At 33.2% G+C, this 14,345-nt stretch overlaps 1 protein-coding gene across 1 annotated transcript in view; it reads left to right on the forward strand.

Moving 5' to 3' along the window:
- Positions 1-2,424: 2,424 nt before the first annotated feature.
- The window catches only part of wasf3b (WASP family member 3b), a 43,094-nt gene continuing 31,173 nt past the window's right edge, over positions 2,425-14,345 (forward strand). The window contains exon 1 of the mRNA XM_056450645.1: positions 2,425-2,532. The gene's annotated coding sequence lies outside the window, so the exon portion shown is untranslated. The remainder of the gene's footprint in view (positions 2,533-14,345) is intronic.

Below are 14,345 nucleotides of genomic sequence, written 5' to 3' on the forward strand. Positions count from 1 at the left end.
GAGCAGCATGAAGCACAAGCTTATTATTTTCTCACCCCATTACAACACACATCATTCGTCTTAAACTTGTATCTTCTTTTACTTATCTCTTCATTTTACAAGAGACATATTTTATCCTTTTGGCATCTTTGACATATGTTTGGTTCCATTTGTACATTTACATATTATAACCAACACCAAACTGCAAACAACCATTAATTTCATCATGCCTTTTTTCATTTGACTCTTTTTCAATCACCTCTATTCATCATTATATTGCTTTAATAATATGTATTTATACAACTTTTTAAATCGATTAATATCCTGACATTGTTTGAGAGTCTGTTCTAGACTGTTCCATAATTTCACTCCACATACAGACATACACAAATCTTTTTAAAGTTGTCCTTGTTTTCAACCTCCCAATATTTAGTTTTTCTCTCAGATTATATCCCTCTTGTCTTTCTTCAAAAAACATTTGTATGCATTTCGGAAGTAATTTATTCCTAGCTTTAGACATAAATTGTGCTGTTTTTAATTTAACCAAATCATTGAACTGAAGTATCTTCAATTAAAATAATAAAGGATTTGTATGCTCCAAACATCCCACATTATCTATCAGTCTAATTACTTTTTCTACATCGTACGTAAGGATCGTAAGTTAGATTTATATGTATTCCCCAAATTTCAACACAATAAAGCAAATATGGTAACATAAGTGTGTTATATAATACAGTGTTATATAATACATACATTGATTTATTGTCCAGAATAAATCTCGCTTTATACACTATTGCTACAGTTTTGACTAATTTTATCACATTAATTATTTGCTGTTTCCAACAAATTTTTTTGATCCAAAACAACACCATAAACTCTTTCTATAACTTAATTATCAATTTTTAAATCTATATTATGACTGCTTTTTAATTTTCCAAATAACAGAACCTTACTTATATTTAATGATATATTTATTTACGTCAAACCACAATTTCAATTCATTCATTTCTGTTTTAATCAGCTGCATAAGTTTGGTAAATTATCCCCAGAACAACTAGTATCATCTGCAAATAAAATAAACTTAAACAGCTCTGATATCTTACACATATTATTAATGTAAATTATAAACAATATCGGACCAAAAACTGATTGTGGTATGCCACAATTTACATTTAGATATGAAGATTTATAGTTAGCTGATTTCCACGAACTGTTGCCTTTTTTTTTTTTTTTTTTTTTTTTATAATTCATCCAATCCAAGTGATTAAATTTCATCAGGAATTTGTGTTCTTTTGTAGTTTATTTTATATTAAAATGGATGATATCTAAACTTTTAGGTTATTGGAGTAGATTGGTGCATTTGGATTTTGATTAAAGCTTTTAGTTATGAATTTAGTGAGGAAAGCTTCTTGCCTATTGTCAGTTTAGTATTGACTAAATCTGTGATATTATATTGTGCTGTTAAAATGAGTTTGAGTAATCCAGTTATGCTTTTGAAGGATTATAAGTTTCTTTTTTCATTTGTAGTAAAGCTGCTTCTGTAAAGTAGTTATTTTGACCTGTTCCACCTTGAGGTCTTGATGTCCTTGGCTATATTTAATTTTAGTTTTGTGCGAAAAAAGATTTATTTTAATTTTGCCTCATTTATATTACTTAACAGCTTAACGCTAATTGCTAATCCATTTTGATCTGATTGGGATGCATTAATAAATAGAAGTAAGCATTACAAATGTGAAGACAATTTTAGCAAACCATTGCAGCATAAAATATTGAATTAAACACTTGCAGTTATGCTAATAAAATGGTTTAATTTATTAGAAAAATTGATTAGGATTTGTTGCATTAAGGTTTTATTAAAGTATTAAAGTAATTCATTCACCTTAAAGACAAGGTTTTATGGGCATTACGTTTCTAAATAAATCGTACCAAAATGTACACAATAAAATTAAAATAAAGTTGTCACAGAATAGGATGTAAATAACAATAATAAGTCAACGGTGATGAACGATAATTTGTTTATTGAAGCTAGTTGAACGGATTTTTAATTCGTTCAGACACATTGTCCCGGTTTTGATGACAACCAATCAACATATTCAATCAACACTTCCCCAATCACCCGCGGTCAGTGGACCATTTGCTTTTTCATGCATTGTCTGAACGTCCCAGTTACCAAACGTTTGACACACAGTGGTCTTTGGTTAAATCTCTTGTTTTATAAGAAGTAGTAGTTAATCATTTATCTGTGATGTTTTTAAAGCCCACCTAATATCCCCAGATAAATCCCGCCTTCACACAGCCGCCCTATGATTTAATGACCGGGGGACTTTCTGTCAATCATTCTCTTCCTCGCATCTGATAGGCTGAGTGTGACAAACGGTGGCGCGCTAAATTCTTAATCCAAAATGCTGATTGGTGCGAACAACCCGACATGTCCCGCCCCAAGCGGATTGTTTGGAATGGTCAGATGGACCGATGGAGACACAGGATGGCAATCCGGACCGCTGAAAGCCTGGACATGTGAGCGAATACAATTCTCCACAAAATTCACTTTTGGTAAGTCTTCAACGTGTACTTACCTCCGCTAATGTACTTATTTCATTATGTTGCACTTGTTATGTTTACTGTTTATCGAGCTTTATGTAATAAGTGGAACATGAGGTTTGGGTTTTCGTTGTGGTGAGTTTATTTTGATTCATGTTTTTAGTTATTTTCGAGATTTGTGTGTTATTCATAGTTTATTTTGTAGTTTGTTATACTAAAGTAATAATAGTATTACTATTGTTGTTGTTTTAATAACAATAACAACCTTTGCCTGCCTAATACCAGAGTAACGTTATGTCGTCATTGGAATAATAATACCAAACAAAAGTTACATATTTCCATTAAAATCAACACAATAGGTTAACAATAAATACCGAAACCTACGAAAACCAAAGAATATACCACAAAACACAATTCCAGAACTTTTACTGATAGAGTGATTACTAAATAACGAACAGTCAACCGATCAAAACACTCATCGAATTTAACCTGAAAGTGTTACACTTAACGAGTGCATGTGTTCATGTTTTTAACATAAACGCCAGCGTTACGCGCGGTTTTACAGCTCGTGACATTCACAAGCCTTCATCATGTGTGACGTGATCTGTTTTGAAATATTAATGTAGCCTTACGCGCGGAGATGCGCTTTACTTCAGTTATGAATAGCTAATGCATTGCCTTCCTGCGTTTCTGGAGTGTATTCGTGTCTCCCTCGTTAGTTTGGACAGGATGTGGCCTCCTGTGGTCACGGGATGAGTCTGATGGACTTCAAAGCCATGTCAGCAGCAGCACTGATGGGGCTGTAAACAGCTGTGATGCACACTGTTTGTTTGTATGCACATGTTTGGTTTCAGCATCCAAAAGTGTCTACATTCTGAGTGTCTGTAAAGTGTGTGTGGTTTTCGCCGAAGCCACAGACTTGAGGGGGAAAAGGCAGCTGAAAGGAGAGAGAGAGAGGCAGGAGTGCTGCTTTTATTTGAAGAGGAGAGAGCGAGAGAGGTGGGATGGCGGGGGTAAGAGGGTTGGGGGAGGGAATTGAACATGCATGGGAGAGCTCCTCTGTTGCCCTGTGAAACGGAGGACTATTGTCCCGGGATCCTTCCCTGAGGTCCCCTGCCATTCTCCCTCCCCCATCATCTCTGTCCCTCATAATTTTTTTCACACAGTCACTCTTTGCTCGTCCAATCTTTCTCTTCTAAAACAGTTCACGTTTTTGTCTAAATGTAGGTTTAAATGACAGTTCAAAATGTTTTTGTTTGAGAATAATTGCTGATGCTATTATCACAATATTGGCTTAAGCTACAGTAAGGGTTACATTAACAGGTAATAATACAATTACTTAAGAGTATTGCTTTATTGAATATATGTTCAGAGTAAACAAATGTTTTATCAAATTAAGCGGCCAAAGGACTGTAAAGTCACTAAATAGATCACTTTTTTACAATGAAGTCTCATTAATAAATGTTAGTTAGTGGATTAAAATAAAAAGTGAGAAAAAACTAATTTATTACAGTTACTTTGTTCATATTGGTTTAAAAAAACAGACAATAGAATTTTGTTATTAACATTTAATAAACTCCAGTGTTTCCTCTAGGATTTTTCCAGCTGTGGTGGCAGGCTTTTTATACAGATCTATCAACTACCTATAGCGTTATTTCAATGATAAATGTCGTGAGCGCAGTAATACAAGTCGAGATTGCATTTATGTAATGCGAGCATATGAATCTCTTTGCTTGCGCACCGATTTCCTCTATTCGTGCACAAAACTTCTTGCTCACCCTCAAATATACACTGCTCAAGTGCAGATTTTTTGTACGCTCTCAAATAAACACTGCTGAAGTGCGATTTAGTGTGTTTATGTTGTATGTCTCCAACATTTATTAGATTTGCTTGGAATATTTATGATTGTCTCCAATAGACCTACAGAACAGCATTGATGCGTCCTGAAGTAAAGTGAAACGGCTATAAACTCCAGCAAGATAAAGTCATTGTATGGAGAGCCACAGACCTTTATCTTTGAAGTATAATTATGGAAACTGTCGCTACGTCGTGCATTGCGCAGCCCTGTCAGTCAGTCAGTCAGTCAGCATGTAACCTTAAAGAGTTAAACAAATAACGCACAGCACTACTACGATTACAGAAGTGTTCGCTCTGTTATAATTCACTTACCTTTTAACACATTTTGATTAGATTATAACCCGCTATTTAAAAAAAAACAACGACTGAATGTTTTAAATGAGAAGCTGTAATGTAACCGTGGCAGGATCAATTTTAGTGTGGCACCCCGCCATGGAAGAATGAGTGTAGCGGAAACCATGAACTTTTTCAATTTATAATCAGATTCCGGCTGCCATTTTAAAAGTCCAGTGAAATAAAAATAAAAACGTCAGTATAGTTAGTTTATATATCAGTATTGTTAGTTTTAAGGATATCCATAAGCTAGTGCGCTCCAAAGCAGTGACAAACTTCACGTTTAGAAGATATGAAACTGATATAAACATCTAAAGATTGCAGTTTGTCACTTCCGCCTGAATGGATCAATGATTTTTTTTCACGTCACCTCAAACTTCATTTTTTTCCTCAATCTTGCCCAATCAAATGCTCTCTAGTATCTGACAGGCCCCGCCCTCTTCAAGACACTTGACACAAGACGATTTGCTGCGCTTGAGCTCAGCCTAGCAGTGACTTTGTAGCTATCTGTCGCTCTGGGTGCTGCAAACGCAGCTCTGTGTAGGTCTACAACACGGAGAATACAACCGGCCTTTAAGTGAGTTGAGAGGATCACGAGAGCTCTACTCATGCTCCTATTGGCTGTCGCTCAAGAAAGTCGCTCTTCATTTGCATAAAGTTGAAGGATTCTCAACTTTGTCGTGTCGCTCGACACGCCACCTGGTTGCCAATGTTTGCTGTCGCTTATGTAGAAGGAGGTCACCGGAAGTCTTTTGCTCTCCGTTGAAATGAACAGTCGCTTCCCGCTTTGCCGCTGCTTGTTGCTCGTAGTGTGAATGAGGTAAAAGTAAAACTCCATTGGCTATTTTTTTTAAAAGGGGAGGGGCTACTCTATGCCATGCCCTTTCTTTGTGTTACCTCAAACATCGAATAAAATTCCACAATTCTAAGTGCTTTATGGCACCTTTAATGCATTATAGGCATTAACAACGAAATGAAGATCACCTAATATTAATAAAGCTCTTTTCATCGTGAGTTGCATTAAATGAACTAACATTAACTATTGAAGCTTTATTGCGCAATGTTAATGTACAAAAGCTCTAAAAATGGTCACAGAATTTTCAATCAATATTTCAGCATGTGATAGGCCAGAATAACATGTAAAAATATTCATGTTTTAACTATTAAGCTAATTAACTAATTAATTGATTCTTCAATCATTAAACGCGGTTATGAATTGCATTTTCAACCTGAATATTCTTAAAAAGCACTCTAAAAGTTGAAATAATAAATAATCACAGTATTATATATATATATATATATATATATATATATATATATATATATATATATATATATATATATATATATATATATATATATATATATAATATTTTGGTGCTCATAGTATCAATATTGTGCAATATCACGATATATTCTTGAATAACAGCATTTGTCTACTAACTATCACACAAACTGTTTTTCATGCCACTCAGACACACATTGCCGTTTCTTTGTCTCCTCAGTGTCTTTGGCCCCCCTCCCGGCGCGCTCTTAATTCAGTGCACTATGTAATTAGTGTGGGTTGTGTCCATACTGCAGAATTACAATGCTGTGGAGAGACGCTCCGCTTAATGAACACATTACTAGATTCACAGACGTGTAACTCATTAGACTACAACAACTCTAGTGTCTGCGTGCATGTGTGAGGCATGATGGCACGTTTGAGGCAAAGTTTGGAAACATTGAGGGAGTTTGCTGGTTGTTTTCACTTTTAAAGCGAAGGTTGAACAGGTTTGACCGGCGATGTGTTGAAACAATGGACTTTGTGAAATTACCATGGTAAAACGTAACAAACTATGATGCTTGTGCATATAATACGTAGTTATTTTTCAGTTAAATGAAGGTCCACTTAAATAAAGCAGCAGAGACCTGCATGGAATTTAAATGCAGTCATTTGCAACATTAAGCAAATATTTTTCCAATAGGGATTTTTTAAAATCTCTTAGTTAAAGCATTTTAAACAGGCCATTATCTAGGGAACGTACTAGTTACATTTATACTGAACTGAACTGAATCAGTGTTAATTTAACTAGAACTACACCAGCATTTTTCAGTACTCTCCTGCCTGCCTGAGTTGCTGGAATGTTCCACAAATATAAAATTATTGAGTTTTGTTTTCTATTCTTCATCTATGTTAAGCTGCTTTGACACAATCTACATTGTGTCAATCTACTTATAGACATAAAGATGAATTAAACGGAACTATGCTGAGGAGTTTAGCCTTTCAAAGTTTGATTTAAAGCAAAGAAGTATATGAAAAATGGATTAGAACTACAAATCCCATGAAGCAGAACTGAATAAAAAGGCTACAATTGAAGATTTCCCAAGTCACGTTTGATGGAGCAATTTTCACAGTATTTCCTAAATTTTGTCTTGTAAAATAAGTTTTTTTTTTTTGGTTTGGCCGGAATAAAAGCGGATCTCAATATTATTAGTCTCATTAAGGATTTTTTTCTTTTGGCTACAGAACAAATCCCTTACTATGTTTACATGGACATCAGTAATCAAATTATTTGCCTTAATCGGAAAAAGACAATAATATGATTAAAGTGTTTACATGAGTTGCTTTTTGAATGCTCCTTTCATGATCCCGTTTCACAGGTTATAGCATGTTATAATTCGATTAACGCTATCCACTTTTTCCACTGGAGTTTCATGTTATTTCGTGCGTTTCATTTTTGATTTGTTGACTATAACTACAGTTTTGCACTTTCACTTCTTATTCAGGAACATTTTAATGCATGCCCATTGTGACAAAATGAGATATAATCAATGCATGAACGAACTGCAGGAAGAGTGTTGTTTTAATGGATTTTGATACCGCACGCAGTATGGGGGGAACAAAACTCGCGATGCAGATGTCTGTGGTCCTTCACTGACTTGATAGATTCAGAAAATAATGTCAAACAGCTGTGTGTGTATAGACTATCTTGTTGCAAAATGTGGCAAATCCTACACGACGGTAATAGTTTGATTGTGGTGTTTACATGTCTGTACTGCACTTCAATAATGCGACTAAAATCGTCATACTCCACATGTCTTAATTTCATTTCTGTTTAATTCGATTATGACCTTATTCGGATCAAATTAATCAATAAATGCTGTTTACATGGTAGACTCTTAATCAGAGTATTGTCTTAATCATATTAAAATCGGATTATTGGTGTCCATGTAAACGTACTCAGTGACTACGTTTAAAAGGACAACAATTATTCGATTTTAATGCGATTAAGACAATACTCTGATTTAGAGTCTACCATGTAAACAGTGATTTTTGATTTTCTGAAAATTGAACTAAAGAGAAATCGAATTAAGATGTGGAGCATGCCGATTTCAGTCGCATTATTGAAGTGCAGTACAGACATGTAAACACCGCAATCAAACTATTACCATCAAGTAGGACTTTTTTTGCGACAGGATAGTCCACACACACACCCCCACGGCTGTTTGACACTCTGCACCTACCGAGTCAGTGAAGACCACAGACACCTGCATCGTGAAATGCGGAGGTTTTTTTCTTCCATTTAGCATGCGATATAAACTTCCATTAAAACTATACTCTTTCAGCAGTTTATAGTTGCATCCAATATCTCGTTTGTCACAGGGGGCATGCATGAATTGTTCCCGAATAAAAGTGAACGTGCCAAACTGTAGTTAAAGTCGACAAATTAAAAATGAAACACCCGAAATAACATGAAACTCCGGAGGAAATGCGGATAGCGTGGTGACGTTATGACATTAATCGAATTTTGTACTATAACATGTAAAACGTGATCATGAAAGGAACATTCAAAAAGCAACTAATGTAAACGCCTTAATCTTATTATTGTCTTAATTAGATTAAAGCAAATAATTCGATTACTGATGTCCATGTAAACGTAGTCACTGTTATCCAATGACTTGTCTATTTAATCGAACTTGCCTAGTTAACTTAATTAACTTAGTTAAGCTTTTAAGTTGCACTTTAATCTGGATACTAGTAGCTTGCAAAATAATTAGTTTAAAATATTCTTTACTGGGATCATTGCAAAGACAAAATAATTAACTCATTAGAAATTATTTATTAAAACTAATAGGTTTTAAATATACACTTATAGATGTAGAAAATCTATTTCTAAAGAAGCTGTTCATGAAATTGACCCTGATTTTGGAAAAACCCAAACACTTCAAACATACAAATAAACCAAAACAAATCCAAAAAAATGCAGAAATTAAGTTATGTAATAACAATGAATTGGCACAAGGAGAAAGTGCTGAACTACTGAAATGTATTTAATACTTAGTATAAAAAAATGTTTTGGTAACAGCTTAAAGACGCCATTTGTATGGGAATGCAGTTGGATGCACTGCTCAGGTGGGCTTTCCGACACTTGTCCAGAGAAAATTCTAGGAAGACAGATTATGAATAAAAAAAGACAATTATGGCAGTGAAACAAAAGAAAAAATCTTTAAAGGTAATGAAGGTTTTGATGTTGGATGTGGAACACGCTTTCAGTTCGGTAAACATGATATAACATTCACTGCATTATTGTTGAGTTAAGAAAAGACTGTACGTTTTTTATGATGCTGTGTAACCACACTGTATCAGTTGTCTCGATGCTCAGCTGCGTTTTCTGCACAACATTTACATTCCAGCTGCAGGCGCACAGAGCTGTCGGTCACAAGGCGCAAAAGGGGAATGCAAGATGTGTGCGGGGCTCGTGAGCATTGCGCAAAAAACATGATGCTAATAGTAAATCATAAAAAATTATATGTTTAATGTAATATACATTTTTAGTATCTAGTTAATTTTCATTCACCCTGCAAATAACATCTAATTATATGATGGGCTCTTTATAGATGTTTACAAGGCCCCAGGCGTACATGATTATTGTGAATGTGTGGTCTCAGTTGTTCTTCATTTTTTTTCCTACATTTAGAAGAACTTTTAGCACGAAACTTTTGATGAATCATGATTTATTCATGAAAACCTTTGTACACTTATTTAGTTTGTATGCATCTAGGGGAAATTTCAAGTAAACAGCACCTTTAGAAATATGTTTTCAGAGAAAAATGGTGACCTGTTCAATACTTATTTTACCCACTGTAAATGTGATCTGTCTGTTCAATTTAATACTTTCTATAGGATGCTTTACAAAAAAATATTAGATGTACATTAGATTAGTCCATACCAAAGCCACAACTAGAAATAACAAAAAAAAGTCCAAAAATTAGTACACACAAATTAATATATTGCAGAAAAATTATGAAATAAAGTTTAAATAAAGAGGGAAAATTTAGAAAAACATAAAAAAATAGGTAAGAATTCTGTCATTTGTCATTTATTTAGCATTAACACATTTAAATTTAAATGTATTATTTTAATATTTGTAAAAATCTATTTGCTGTGAGAAATGACTAAAAATATTCATTTACAAAATTAATCATTTCAGGCTATAATGTTTGTGTTTATTTATTTATAAAATACTGAATCAACATTTATGGCAGAATTAGTGGATGTGTGTATGTGTAATAGACAGAAAGGCCACTTAAAGCATTAGACAAAACATTCAATAGAGATTTTAACACTATTATGCATGACTAAATTAAATTCATTTTTACATAGTTAAATCAAAATTTTAATGAATGAATGAATGATTTTTTTTAACAGGGACATAAACAAAAATTAACCTTAAAAAGGAAAGATGCACTGTGCCAGGTTGTAGCAGGATTGCTATTGTCCACCTGCAGTCCCTGGACAGGTAAAAATCAAAACAATAATAATCAATTATTTAAAATAAACTATAATCACATATAAAATAATGACAAATACTTGCTCCAAATAAAGCTGTTTAAAAGAACTTTAGGTTTAACCATGTAAACATCCTATTACTGTTACATGGATGTTTATTGAACATTTTGGCTAATGCATTTTGTTTCAGCTCCATTTAACCGTTTATAAACGTGTTATTTGTAATTCTGTAATTATCCTGCTAAAAATCCACAGTAGAGAAAGTCAGAATCCATCTCAGACTGCTTTCAGGGAGTAGTCTTAAGCTGCATTCATACTTATGTTTAGATTGTACGAGTGGGATATGGGAGGAAGTAAGTGGTCACACAGCAAGTGATTTATTGTGATTGTGTGCGAGTGAAATGCTTCACACCCCTACTGCATCATTGTTCTGCCTGTTTGGGACGACAGGAAGTCAGAGATGTGACACGGAGAGGAACAGGAAGTGGAGAACAGGGTGTGGAGCTGCAAAACAGGAAGCAGGCAAACAGGCAGATAAGATGACCTCTGAGATGCTGTCCCACCATCCCTTTGTTCTTGTCCCTAATCTATGACTTTCAACCCCCCTTAGCCAATCACACAGCAGATGGCCTCTCAGCTGGCCAATCACTGTGGGAGTTATTCTTTCACAGATGGGAGCTTTCTGTCATGGTGTCCAGTTGAACCAGATGACACGGCTTAGTTGGGCTATTTAGGCTAGGGAGGAGAAACTTTGCACATGGAAATGCGCAACCTTGTTTTATTTTTGTAACATATAAAGTAGCAAACTGTCTTTAAACCTTTTTATTAACATTTTAACCATTAATGAAACAAACCAACAGACAATGCCAGTTTTAATGAAGCTAATGCAAGACAAGTTATATATGTTCATAATTAATAAAATAATTATAATCAATAAATCATAGTAATACAAATTAATAATAATAATAATATGTAAATAAACAAAATGAAAAAAATTATAAAGATAAAATAATTATAAAACAAAAAATAAATAAATTCAATGATGACATACCATAAAGCAAAATAGGGTTTGAAGAAACATCTATAAAATCTAAGTAAGCCTCAGTGGACATATGAATGACACAGAGAAGGGATTGTAAGGGAATAATTATGCTATTAATATTGTGCCATCCTTTCAAGAATGGGTTTTTTTAAACATCTTTAATGTTGTGCTTAAAATATAATATAATATTATGTGATTTTATTGTTTTGCATCATAAAAAATTATAATATTAAACAGTAAGTCAAATATTTTGTTAAAAATAAATTGAAAGACATTAGATAATAAGGATTATTAAAAAGTAATAAAATCTATGGGGAAACAATGACAGCCAGTAACACGTTGTTACACGTTCTAGTATTTACAATTATAAATAATTATATGCAGCTAACCCTAAACATTTGTTAAGTACATGTAATTTCTGAATATATATATACACACATATATATATATATATACACACACATAGTTCAAGTCAGAGTTATTAGCCCCCCTTTGAAGTTTTATTTCTTTTTTTTTTATATTTCCCAAATGATGTTTAACAGAGCAAGGAAATTTTTACAGTATGTCTAATAATATTTTTTCTTCTGAAGAAAGTCTTATTTGTTTTTATTTGGCTAGAATAAAAGTCTAAATAACTCAATTAACCTAGTTAAGCATTTACATGTCACTTTAAGCTGTGTAGAAGTATCTTGAAAAATATCTAGTTTATTATTATTATTTATTATTATTTACTGTCATCATTGCAAAGATAAAAGAAATCAGTTATTAGAAATGAGTTATTAAAACTATTATGATTAGAAATGTGTTGAGAAAAATCTTCCGTTAAACTTCCGTTAAGATATTGAGAGGAAAATAAACAGGGGGGCTAATAATTCTGACTTCAACTATATATATATATATATATATATATATATATATATATATATATATATATATATATATATATATATATGTATATATATATATATATATATATATATATATATATATATATATGCAATTTTAAATAAATAATTATATAATAAATAATCTTATTCAATCTTCAGTGTTATTAATAATATTTTTATATTACAAATAAATATATATATATATATATATATATATATATATATATATATATATATATATATATATATATATATTACAAATTATATAGATGCAATTTCAAATAAATAATTAAATAATAAATAATAAAAAAGAAAAATTATTATTTACTAGGGATGCTCCGATCAGGATTTTTGCAGCCAATACCGAGTACCGATTCCTTGTCATGGTGATCGTCCGTACTAATTCTAATGCTTCATCATGATCGCTTGTCTTGCTCATTCACCCTCGTTGCCATGATTTCCTTGTATTTTAACTCATTTTTGGGGATCACAGAGCCAGTATGAATATGTGGGAGACTTGCGGAGCTTCCGGGAGAGGTCATAAGGTTGGATGAGACACTAGACAGGGGCGATGCCCCGCTCATGTCACAGCAGCTCAAAACACTGGATATGCATTGGCTGCAAGACCATACATGAGTCGTGCCAATAGACTGTATAAACAGGTCGCACCACATCTGTATATAATTTAGCTGTTGTGACGCACGCCCCCATGCATCATTTATTTAGGCTATGTATAATAAACGGGAGCGCACATGCATCTTCCTCTGCTTGTAAACTCATAAACAAACACATGAGATCGGCCAGATTGGCGAGTACAGATCGAGTCGTGAAATGTGATTATCGGCCGATACCGATCTTCGGCCCATCGATTAATCGGAGCATCTCTATTATTTACTAAAATATTTAATTAATTAAATAAAACAAAATTTAAAAATATTTATTAGTTTTTTTTGTTCTTTTTTTAAGATAATTGCTTGTTTAACATGGAAAATTAAAAACAGCATTTATTTGAAGTTATATTTTTTGTTAACCTTAAAAGTCTCTGTACTGCCACTTTTGCTAAATGTTAATTTTTCTTTGTTAAATTAAGAACTTTTTTTTGAAGGAATTTTAAATTGTATTTTAAGGATTGTTTGATAATATAGTTAATAACAATATTCAAAAATATTATGAAGACCAAATCATTTTTACAATAGGAGATAACACAACCCCTCTGTCAATAAAAATTATGTTTTCGCTGTAGATTATTCTGGCAAAATATGGTAAAAATATATACATTATTATATAATGTGAATAATATAAAAAATATTAGTATATAATGTTCACGTGTTCAGTGATTTTCATACATCAAGTAATAAAACAACCTCCAGTACATCAGACTAATGATTAGTAGTGAGAATGTCATCTGTTTCCTCGAAGCAAGTGATCAGTTTGCATCTGTGCTGCTTTGATCTGCAGCCGGGGGCTCGGCTGATGAACAGGATTACTTTGTATCTTCTTTCCTTAATGCTTTGTAATCCTGCTTGTGGAGAGAGTTCAAGTCTGTGTTTCTGTTTGTGTCGGGGCAGATTGAGCCTCGCTTGTGCTCAACGTTAGCAGTGTGATTTTGAAGTCAAAGGTCAGTATGGGTTTTGACAAGTGTAAGAGGGTTAACCAAAATCTGAGTAATTCGGTTCGTTTTTCTCGCTGTCCCACTTTCATTTCAACATTCACTTGCTTTCAATGTGTGGGAGTCTATTATATAACACGAGCTTCGTCCAAATACAGCTGAAAACTGAGTAAACATGATAGATGGGCCTTAGAGCTAGATCGTCAGTGCGCATGTGTGTTTTTAAGTGCCTCTGTTATGCTTTTTCGGATGTAACTTTTATGTAATGTGTAGTTTTGTGTTTGTAAATGGGGCTTTTTTTTCTTTTAAAGATCCAGAATTGCT

Source organism: Danio aesculapii, chromosome 24, assembly GCF_903798145.1.
Source record: "Danio aesculapii chromosome 24, fDanAes4.1, whole genome shotgun sequence".
NCBI lineage: Eukaryota > Metazoa > Chordata > Actinopteri > Cypriniformes > Danionidae > Danio > Danio aesculapii.